This window comes from Moschus berezovskii, chromosome 10 (genome assembly GCF_049115385.1).
Source record: "Moschus berezovskii isolate FMDL1 chromosome 10, NW_MosBer_1.0, whole genome shotgun sequence".
Classification (NCBI taxonomy): domain Eukaryota; kingdom Metazoa; phylum Chordata; class Mammalia; order Artiodactyla; family Moschidae; genus Moschus; species Moschus berezovskii.
Window position 1 is genome coordinate 58,836,502 of NC_142469.1, and position 8,036 is coordinate 58,844,537.

Here is an 8,036-nt window from a genome sequence, read left to right on the forward strand (position 1 = left end):
AAGAAATTCTCAGATAAGACAAATCAGGTATAGAAGGAGGGAAGGGGGAGTAAGGCACTGCCTGACACAGAGACAAAACCAGGTCAGTCTCCACCATCACCAAAAGCTCCATTTAATAAGAGGGAAGGGGATTCTCCTGGTGCCAATGCAGGGGATGTGGGTTTGGTCCCTGGTCCCAGAAGATACCATATGCCATGGTGCAGCTAAGCCGGTGTGTGCCACAACTACTGAGTCAGCACTCTATTGAAGCCTGAAAGAAGGGCTCCTAACATCACCTGTTCATAATATTTTCCATTACTTGCCAAATATATCTGTGAAGAGCAAATCATCACATTGGCTTATATTGTACTTGATTGGAATTAAAATCCCTCCAATTTCAAAGTGAACTCCTGACAAGCCAAATGTCCTCAGTGCTAGACTTTAGCTGGCTATGTCATGTTTTCTTTTTGATTTCATCCTGTTACTCTGTGCCCATCATTCTAACAGGAGTTCTCCCACCCAGTCATTCCAGATCTAGTACTTGAATTCGAATCTAACTTTCCCTTGTCACATTTTTTTCATACTTCCACTCAAGTAACAAAAAGTGGAGCCAATCAGGATCAAGAACAGAGTACATTTATCTGACACTAAAGGCTTCTGAGTGTGAGTACAGATTTCCAAACAGCTAACACACCATACATTTCTCCTCACTTATCCCACAGACATGAGACTTCATAAAAGATGTACCTAACATTAAAATCTCTACTTGCTAGAGTCTCTCTAACCTCCAAGCCTATGATGTTTATACTAAAATTTATACTAATAAATGCTCTTTTCTCATCTAATTTTCATAATCTTTCCCATTTTTAAAAATTCAAATATTTGTCCATTCTAATCGCATTCATATAAAAATATCTATAACTTTGCCGACAAAGGTCCATCTAGCAAAAGTTATGATTTTTCCAGTAGTCACGTATGGATGTGAGAATTGGACCATAAAAAAGGTTGAGCATCGAAGAATTGATGCTTTTGAACTGTGGTGTTGAAGAAGACTCTTGAAGAGTCCTGTGGACTGCAAGAATATCAAACCAGTCAATCCTAAAGGAAATCAGCCCTGAATATTCACTGGAAGGACTGATGCTGAAGATTAAGCTCCAATACTTTGGCCATCCGATGCAAAGAGCTGACTCATTGGAAAAGACCCTGATGCTGGGAAAGATTGAAGGCAGGAGGGGAAGGGGATGACAGAGGACAAGATGGTTGGATGGCATCACGGACTCAATGGACATGAGTTTGAGCAAGTACTGGGAGTTGGTGAAGGACAGGGAAGCCTGGCATGCTGCAGTCCATGAGGTTACAAAGAGTTGGACATGACTGAGTGACTGAACAACAAAATATTTATAAATGTTCCTTTCCATAGAAAAGTGATAATATGAGAGGAAATTATGTGACAGATGTTGGATGTTAAGAATACAGACACACCATTGTAATTAACCAGTATTTGCCATGTACCAGACTCTGTATAGAGATCATAATACTTGGTTCATCCTTTGCCTTAGGTTCACTCTTTTCGAACAATCAGTACTACACTCTGGATTCTATGTCTACAACTACCCTCTTGGTCTTGTTCACCAACCCGGCTTCCCCCATCCCCTCTCTATATTCCCAGTTCTTTCTTCTTGATGCATTTCAGTTGGAGACAATATCTCTTCCTACATCTTGCATCATCCCTTCAGCTACAATGATGAGCTCATCAATATCAGAGATCATGTACATTATCCTCTCAATGCACAATTCCAAATGACTATCTGGCAGAACCTTCCATCTTTTGACAGCTAAAGGGATCTTCATTTACTATAATCAGACCCACAGGCCATCAAGATCCAGCACTAATTCTCCTTCTACACAGGACCTACCTGACCTCCAGAATCAGAACAGTTTAAAGATTTTTCTCATATCTGTGTTTCTGTGGAATTCTATATCTCTGTCATAGCATTTCACACACAACTGCCTCAAAACCACAATTATGTGCATATCTATAACACCCATTAGGAAACTGGTAGAGAAGTGTGGGTGTCAAGTGAGGAGTGTTGTTGAGGTTTAGAGTTTTCTTTCATTGGTCCAATTTAACTTCAAATAATCTATTCAGTGGTCAAATAGAAATAACATGCTCACTTTATTGGGATGTTATGAAGACAACATGGAAAGCAGTTTGCATGTAGAAGGGGCTGGAAAAGTAAAAGCTTCCAGGAACAATATGCTTGTTTGCTTTGAATCTTTAAGGGCGGAGGTGTTATCTCCACAGCACCCAGCCAGGACTTTGTTTTATTAGTACTGACTAACATCTGCCTGACTCTACTCCATGTGCAACACACTTTCAAGAAATGAAAACTGAAATTCACTTATTTATCACTAAAACCTCCTTCAAGAGAGTAATTTTAGAATGACAGAACTAACAGAAGCTACTGTCCAAATGCTGGCTTTTTCTTTTTTAATGAGACCTTGTTTGGATCCACAAAAGAAACGATGGAAATAAAATACCACTCCTTTCTGACCACCAGGTCTGCTTCGATGAAGTCTACAGACATCTCTGTAATTTTAGTAGACATATGAGAAAGTGGCAGCCTCTCAAAAATATTTGCTTCATTATAAGACTAGTTAAGGAGTAAACAGCATTTTCTCTGCCAAGGTCCTAAAATCAAATGTCTCTGAGTTTCCATTTACATTTGTTCCTTTGGAATCTTGCAATATTTTGTTGTAGGTTTTAGCTAACTAATACCCTAAATCCTTAAAAGGAACTTTTCACTGAAAGGTTCAGGATGCTTTTTTTTTCTGTTCAACTTTTCATTATACCTCTTCCAACAATGACAGGTAACCGACTGACTTGTTTTATATACAGAATAAATTAAATTAGGATCATGAAACATTTTAAACTATAAATGATTTTGCTTCACCAGATTCAAAAATTCTTCTTCCGGAGCACTTCATGCTCTTTCATTTTCTCTGAGGTGTAAGAAAAGAAACCAAGGAACCCTCAGAAACAAACTTGGACCTGTTCATTGGATGTTGAGCAACTTTGCTAGAGATTTTAATAGAAAAATAAGGAAACGCTTAATCACTCTCATAATAATGGATGTATTTGTTTACATTAGTATTCTATTACTGAAAAACAGTTTTAAATTGAACGAGACTTCAGTAGTTATGGACAGCAAACCAGTAGGCCCCAGGCAACTTGTGGCCCAAATATATTTTTAAAGCGGTCCTTACAGTTTTTTTTAATTGTTAGTCACTCAGTCGTGTCCGACTCTTTACAACCAGGCTCCTCTGTCCCTGAAGTTCTCCAGGCAAGAACACTGGAGTGAGTTGCCAATTCCTTCTCCAGGGGATCTTCCCAACCCAGGAATCCAACCCAGGTCTCCTGCACATCAGGCAGATTCTTTACTGTCTAAGTCACCAGGGAAGCGTTTTTAAATTAAAGACACTTAAAAAAAAAAATCTGGAAGTTACTTTTTTTCTTGAAAAAACAAGAACGTTTTAGAGCCAGGGTGGCAACCAGCAACAAACCAGTAAGAGCTGCCCCATTTAGAGGGGCACACAGGTTCCAGAGGTCACAGTCCACACCCCCCTCACCCACGTGCCCCCTACTTGGCCTTGCCTTACCTTACCTGTTAGACACCTGCACACACTGGATAAGTAGACACAGGATTTTCTTACAGGCAAAGAGCCTGGATCCAAAAAGGGCTTTTCCATTCACTAGCTCTGTGACCTTCAGCATACTCTGAGTCTAGGTCCCTCAGCTCTAAATTGAAGATAATTCCGTGACCCTACAAGGTTGTCATGGGGATTAAAATAGAAATGCACAAAATACTCTGTAATCTGGAATCGTAAAATGTTTGTCATCATTATTCATTTCTCAGTCCCCGTCGGTTGCACAAATCCCCTCTACCTACCTCAGTTATTACTGCTTTTCTTCTTTCTCTTATTATTACACTCTGTATGACACTGCTTAAAATCTAAATAAAAAGAGTCCGATGCATTTCCTGGCCTCATTTAACTGGAGAAAGAAAAGATGAACAAATATCAAAGGAAAACAAAATGAACTGTTGAATGCCAGTGATTATTTCTGTTTGTAATGAAGGCATGAAATTAGTGCAGAGTTTGACTACTGGACTGCTGATCTCTCCGAGTGCTGTGTTATAAGTTCACATTAGGCTCCTGAGGCCTCAAGGTAAAACTCACAGCCCAGTTATTAGGGGTTCCTGTGAGACAAACCTCTTCACTGGGCCTCACGCAGTGCTCCAGGAAAGGATCCAATCCATCAGAAAAAAACCCAAAAGGATCTTCAAAGCTTTTCTGGGTTTCTTTCCTCTCTACATGTTAATATAAGCTCCAAAACCTTAGAATCTGGTGTATTAAGCCAGGGCACACATTTTATATCTATATCTATACATATAGATGTATGTCAGAAGCCAACAAGAGGAGATATATGGATACACATAGCTGATGCACTTCTCTGTATGGCAGAAACACAACACTGCAAAGCAACTATACTCCAACCAAAAAAGACTACTGCTAATCACCAAAAGAAAAATAATAAGAGACTTGAAAGAAAACAGAATCTTCTCAGAAAAAGGGCAGAGGAGCAGAAAACTGCACTTAAAGAGTGATACCATAAACACAGAAATGTTGGCAAAGATGTATGTTATGAACGCTATCTCCCTACATTAAGAATTCACATATGCATTCCTGTTCTGGTCATTTTACAACAGAAGCTCATCCTTGTGTGAGGAACCACAATTAATTCATTTACTGCTTTTTAATGTTAAGACAATCACACAAACACGCTTGAGTGAACTGCAACATATAATGGGAGAAGAAGGGATTTTAATTGGAATCAGCTTTCTTTATAAGATCACCAAAATGGGAGTAATTTATGACTTAAGACACAATTCGCTGAAAAATCCCTCTGACGAATCCTTTTTAAAGCATTCATACAGGGCAATTACCGCTTTTCTTGAATGAACCCTTCGCTTGAATACAGATTAACGAGTGTCAAATTACCACATGGTCCTCAGTGTACGTTTTGTTTTTTAAAAAAAATCAAAGTAAGTAACAGCATTATTTAAGAAACCAGTTCTTTCAACAGACGCCCCAAGGTTGATGTTTAAGCAAGTTTCCCTGGCAACCAAGGAGCCAAGTACATCTTGGGCTAGGAGGAAGGGGAAAAAGGGACAGCAACTCTAAGGGGTGGGAAGAATAAGTAACCGGGAGTAGTAACTGCTCCCGCTAGACAACGCTGCTAGAAGCTGCATGGGCTGCAAAGCCCCTGAAATTTCAACTCTGATCTCGCCCCCACTGGCTCACAAGCAGACTCCCACCCTCTCCCACCGGTTTGAAGGACCAACTCCGAACAGGTAACCAGGAGAGAGGGTGAGCTGTCTGCGGGGTTACGTACCCGAGGCGGCAGCGCAGGCACCTGGCTCTCGCTGATGCACAATGGTCGTGCTTCGCCCCACGATGCCCGATGCCGAGGTTAAGAGAAACCGCAGTAGCTTCTCTCTGCCGGTTTGGGGATGCAGTTGTGAAGAACGAGCGCGCTAGCGTGTGTGTGCGTATGTGTATCCGTGAACGTGTGTGCGAGCGTGTGTATGTGTGTCTGCGCGCTCCCCGACTCTCCCGCAGGGAAACGGTGTTGCCTAGTAAATAAAGGCAGCAGCTAGCCCTGCGGGTGGCGCGTCCGGCTAGCTCTGCGCTAGGCGACGGCGTCAGGCTGGGAACGCACCCCCGCGGGCCCGCGCGGCTCAGACTGCGAAGCGGCTCCGCCCCCTCGCGCCTGGGGCGAGTCAGCGCGCACGCTCGCCCCGCCCCCCGCGAGCACGCGCGCCCCGCCCCCAGCATCGCCGCCGGGGGCGCGCACGCCGCGCGCCGCCGTCCCCGGCCTGAGGCGAGCCGGCGCGCGCCCGCTCTCCCCGGAAGTCCACCTCCAGCGTGCCGCACCTTGCTTGCTTTCTGGCACCTGTGCTGCCCGCTGCTGGGTCGCTTGGTCCGCCTGCAGTTTCAGCAGCGTTGCCTCCTGCCACGACCGAGACACTGGGAGCCAGCCTGCCTGCTCCCAGACTGCCGCCCAGGGCTGGAGAGCGACCTGCGGGAACAAATGCCATGACCCCAACTTCGGGTAGCCGCGAGCTCTGGCCCTCTGCTTCCCTCCCCCAACCCAACTAACGTGTGAAGTTCAAATTTCCCCTTTTCCTAGTGGCCGCTTTGCAGGACTTATATCTCCACCCTCCTTAGAATAATACACTTTGTGGTACTGTCGAAAAGGGCTTTCCAGTAACCTTGAGAAATAACAGGGGATCCCAGGGTTGGATGGAAGTCCTGAACCTGAGGAATGAGGAAGACTGGTTGGTTGCAGCTAACCCATTGGACAGAGAAGGCAATGGCGACCCACTCCAGTACTATTGCCTGGAAAATCCCATGGATGGAGGAGCCTGGTAGGCTGCAGTCCGTGGGGCCGCTAAGGGTCGGACACGACTGAGCGACTTCACTTTCACTTTTCACTTTCACACATTGGAGAAGGAAATGGCAACCCACTCCCGTGTTCTTGCCTGGAGAATCCCAGGGACAGGGGAGCCTGGTGGGCTTCCGTCTATGGGGTCACACAGAGTCGGACACGACTGAAGCGACTTAGCAGCAGCAGCAGCAGCAACCCATTGGAAGGACTGATGCTAAAGCTGAAACTCCAGTACTTTGGCCAGCTCATGCGTCGAGTTGACTCACTGGAAAAAGACTCTGATGCTGGGAGGGATTGGGGGCAGGAGGAGAAGGGGACGACAGAGAATGAGATGGCTGGATGGCATCACCGACTCGATGGACATGAGTTTGAGTGAACTCCAGGAGTTGGTGATGGACAGGGATGCCTGGCGTGCTGTGATTCATGGGGTCGCAAAGAGCTGGTCACGACTGAGCAACTGAACTGAACTGAACCCAGCATCAAACCTGTAAACAGACAGCATCCCCAAAATACCACCGTTAAGTTCTGGGGCCTGGCCCACTCTGGTGTCACTTGTGGGTCATTCATGTCATTTTTGTATAAAACATGCTTAGAAACAAAGTGAATGGTTTTGATAGGTAAAATATTACATGTTATACTTTGGAATTGAAAAAATTTCATCCAGTGTGGAGTTATGCAACCAGTTAACAGTGAAATGGGTGCTTCCCAGGAGGTGCTAGTGGTAAAGAACCCGCTTGCCAATACAGGAGATGTCAGAAACACAGGTTTGACCTCTAGTTTGGGAAGATACCCTGGGGGAGGGCATGGCATGCCACTCCAGTATTCTTGCTTGGAGAATCCCCATGGACAGAGGAGCCTGAAGGGCTACAGCCTATCCAATCACAAAGAATCAGAATCGACTGAAACGAATTAACCATGCATGCATGTAACAGTGAAATGAAACTCTAAAATTGAAGTAAACTGTGTTTTGTAGACAATCAGGATTTAACTTTTAGGAAGATGGAATTTCACAGTTGAGTCTCTTAGCTTGCAGGTTCTTCCACTGTTGGGCCAGGGAACAGTGCCCTGATCTAGTTGAGGTGTCCCTAACATTCTCATTATTCTCAAATCAATCGTTCAGCAATTTTTTTTTTCACTTTCAATCCACACTCACTCCCTTGTAGCCTCTTTGGCCATTCAGTGCTTAATTGTATTGGTCTTGAAATTTGGATTTTATATCCTCAGTCCTACTTGTCCAGCAGTCCTGGACACCAAGATGGGCAGAGGGAGAAGAATGACAAACTGATTACAAACATTAGGTGCAGTGTCATTTTCTAGAATTTTTCATAAGCAGTTTTATATTTTCCATTAAGTGTTATTTTATACCAGAAGTTCAAATGTTGAACCATGCTTGAACCTAAAATACTGACAATGACTTAGTGTCAATAAATACACTCCCTTAACGTTAATAAAGTATTTTGAATGTGCTTAAAATTTAAACCCATCTATAGTATAATGATTAGATTATCTGTTTGTTTATAGAATTGTTCAGTCACTAGGTTGCTAA

General features: G+C 43.7%; 1 protein-coding gene across 1 annotated transcript in view; it reads right to left on the bottom strand.

Annotated features, from left to right (window-relative positions):
* Positions 1-5,761, bottom strand: part of KLHL32 (kelch like family member 32) — a 217,725-nt gene extending 211,964 nt beyond the window's left edge. Inside the window, exon 1 of the mRNA XM_055433048.2 lies at positions 5,435-5,761. The gene's annotated coding sequence lies outside the window, so the exon portion shown is untranslated. The remainder of the gene's footprint in view (positions 1-5,434) is intronic.
* Positions 5,762-8,036: the final 2,275 nt, after the last annotated feature.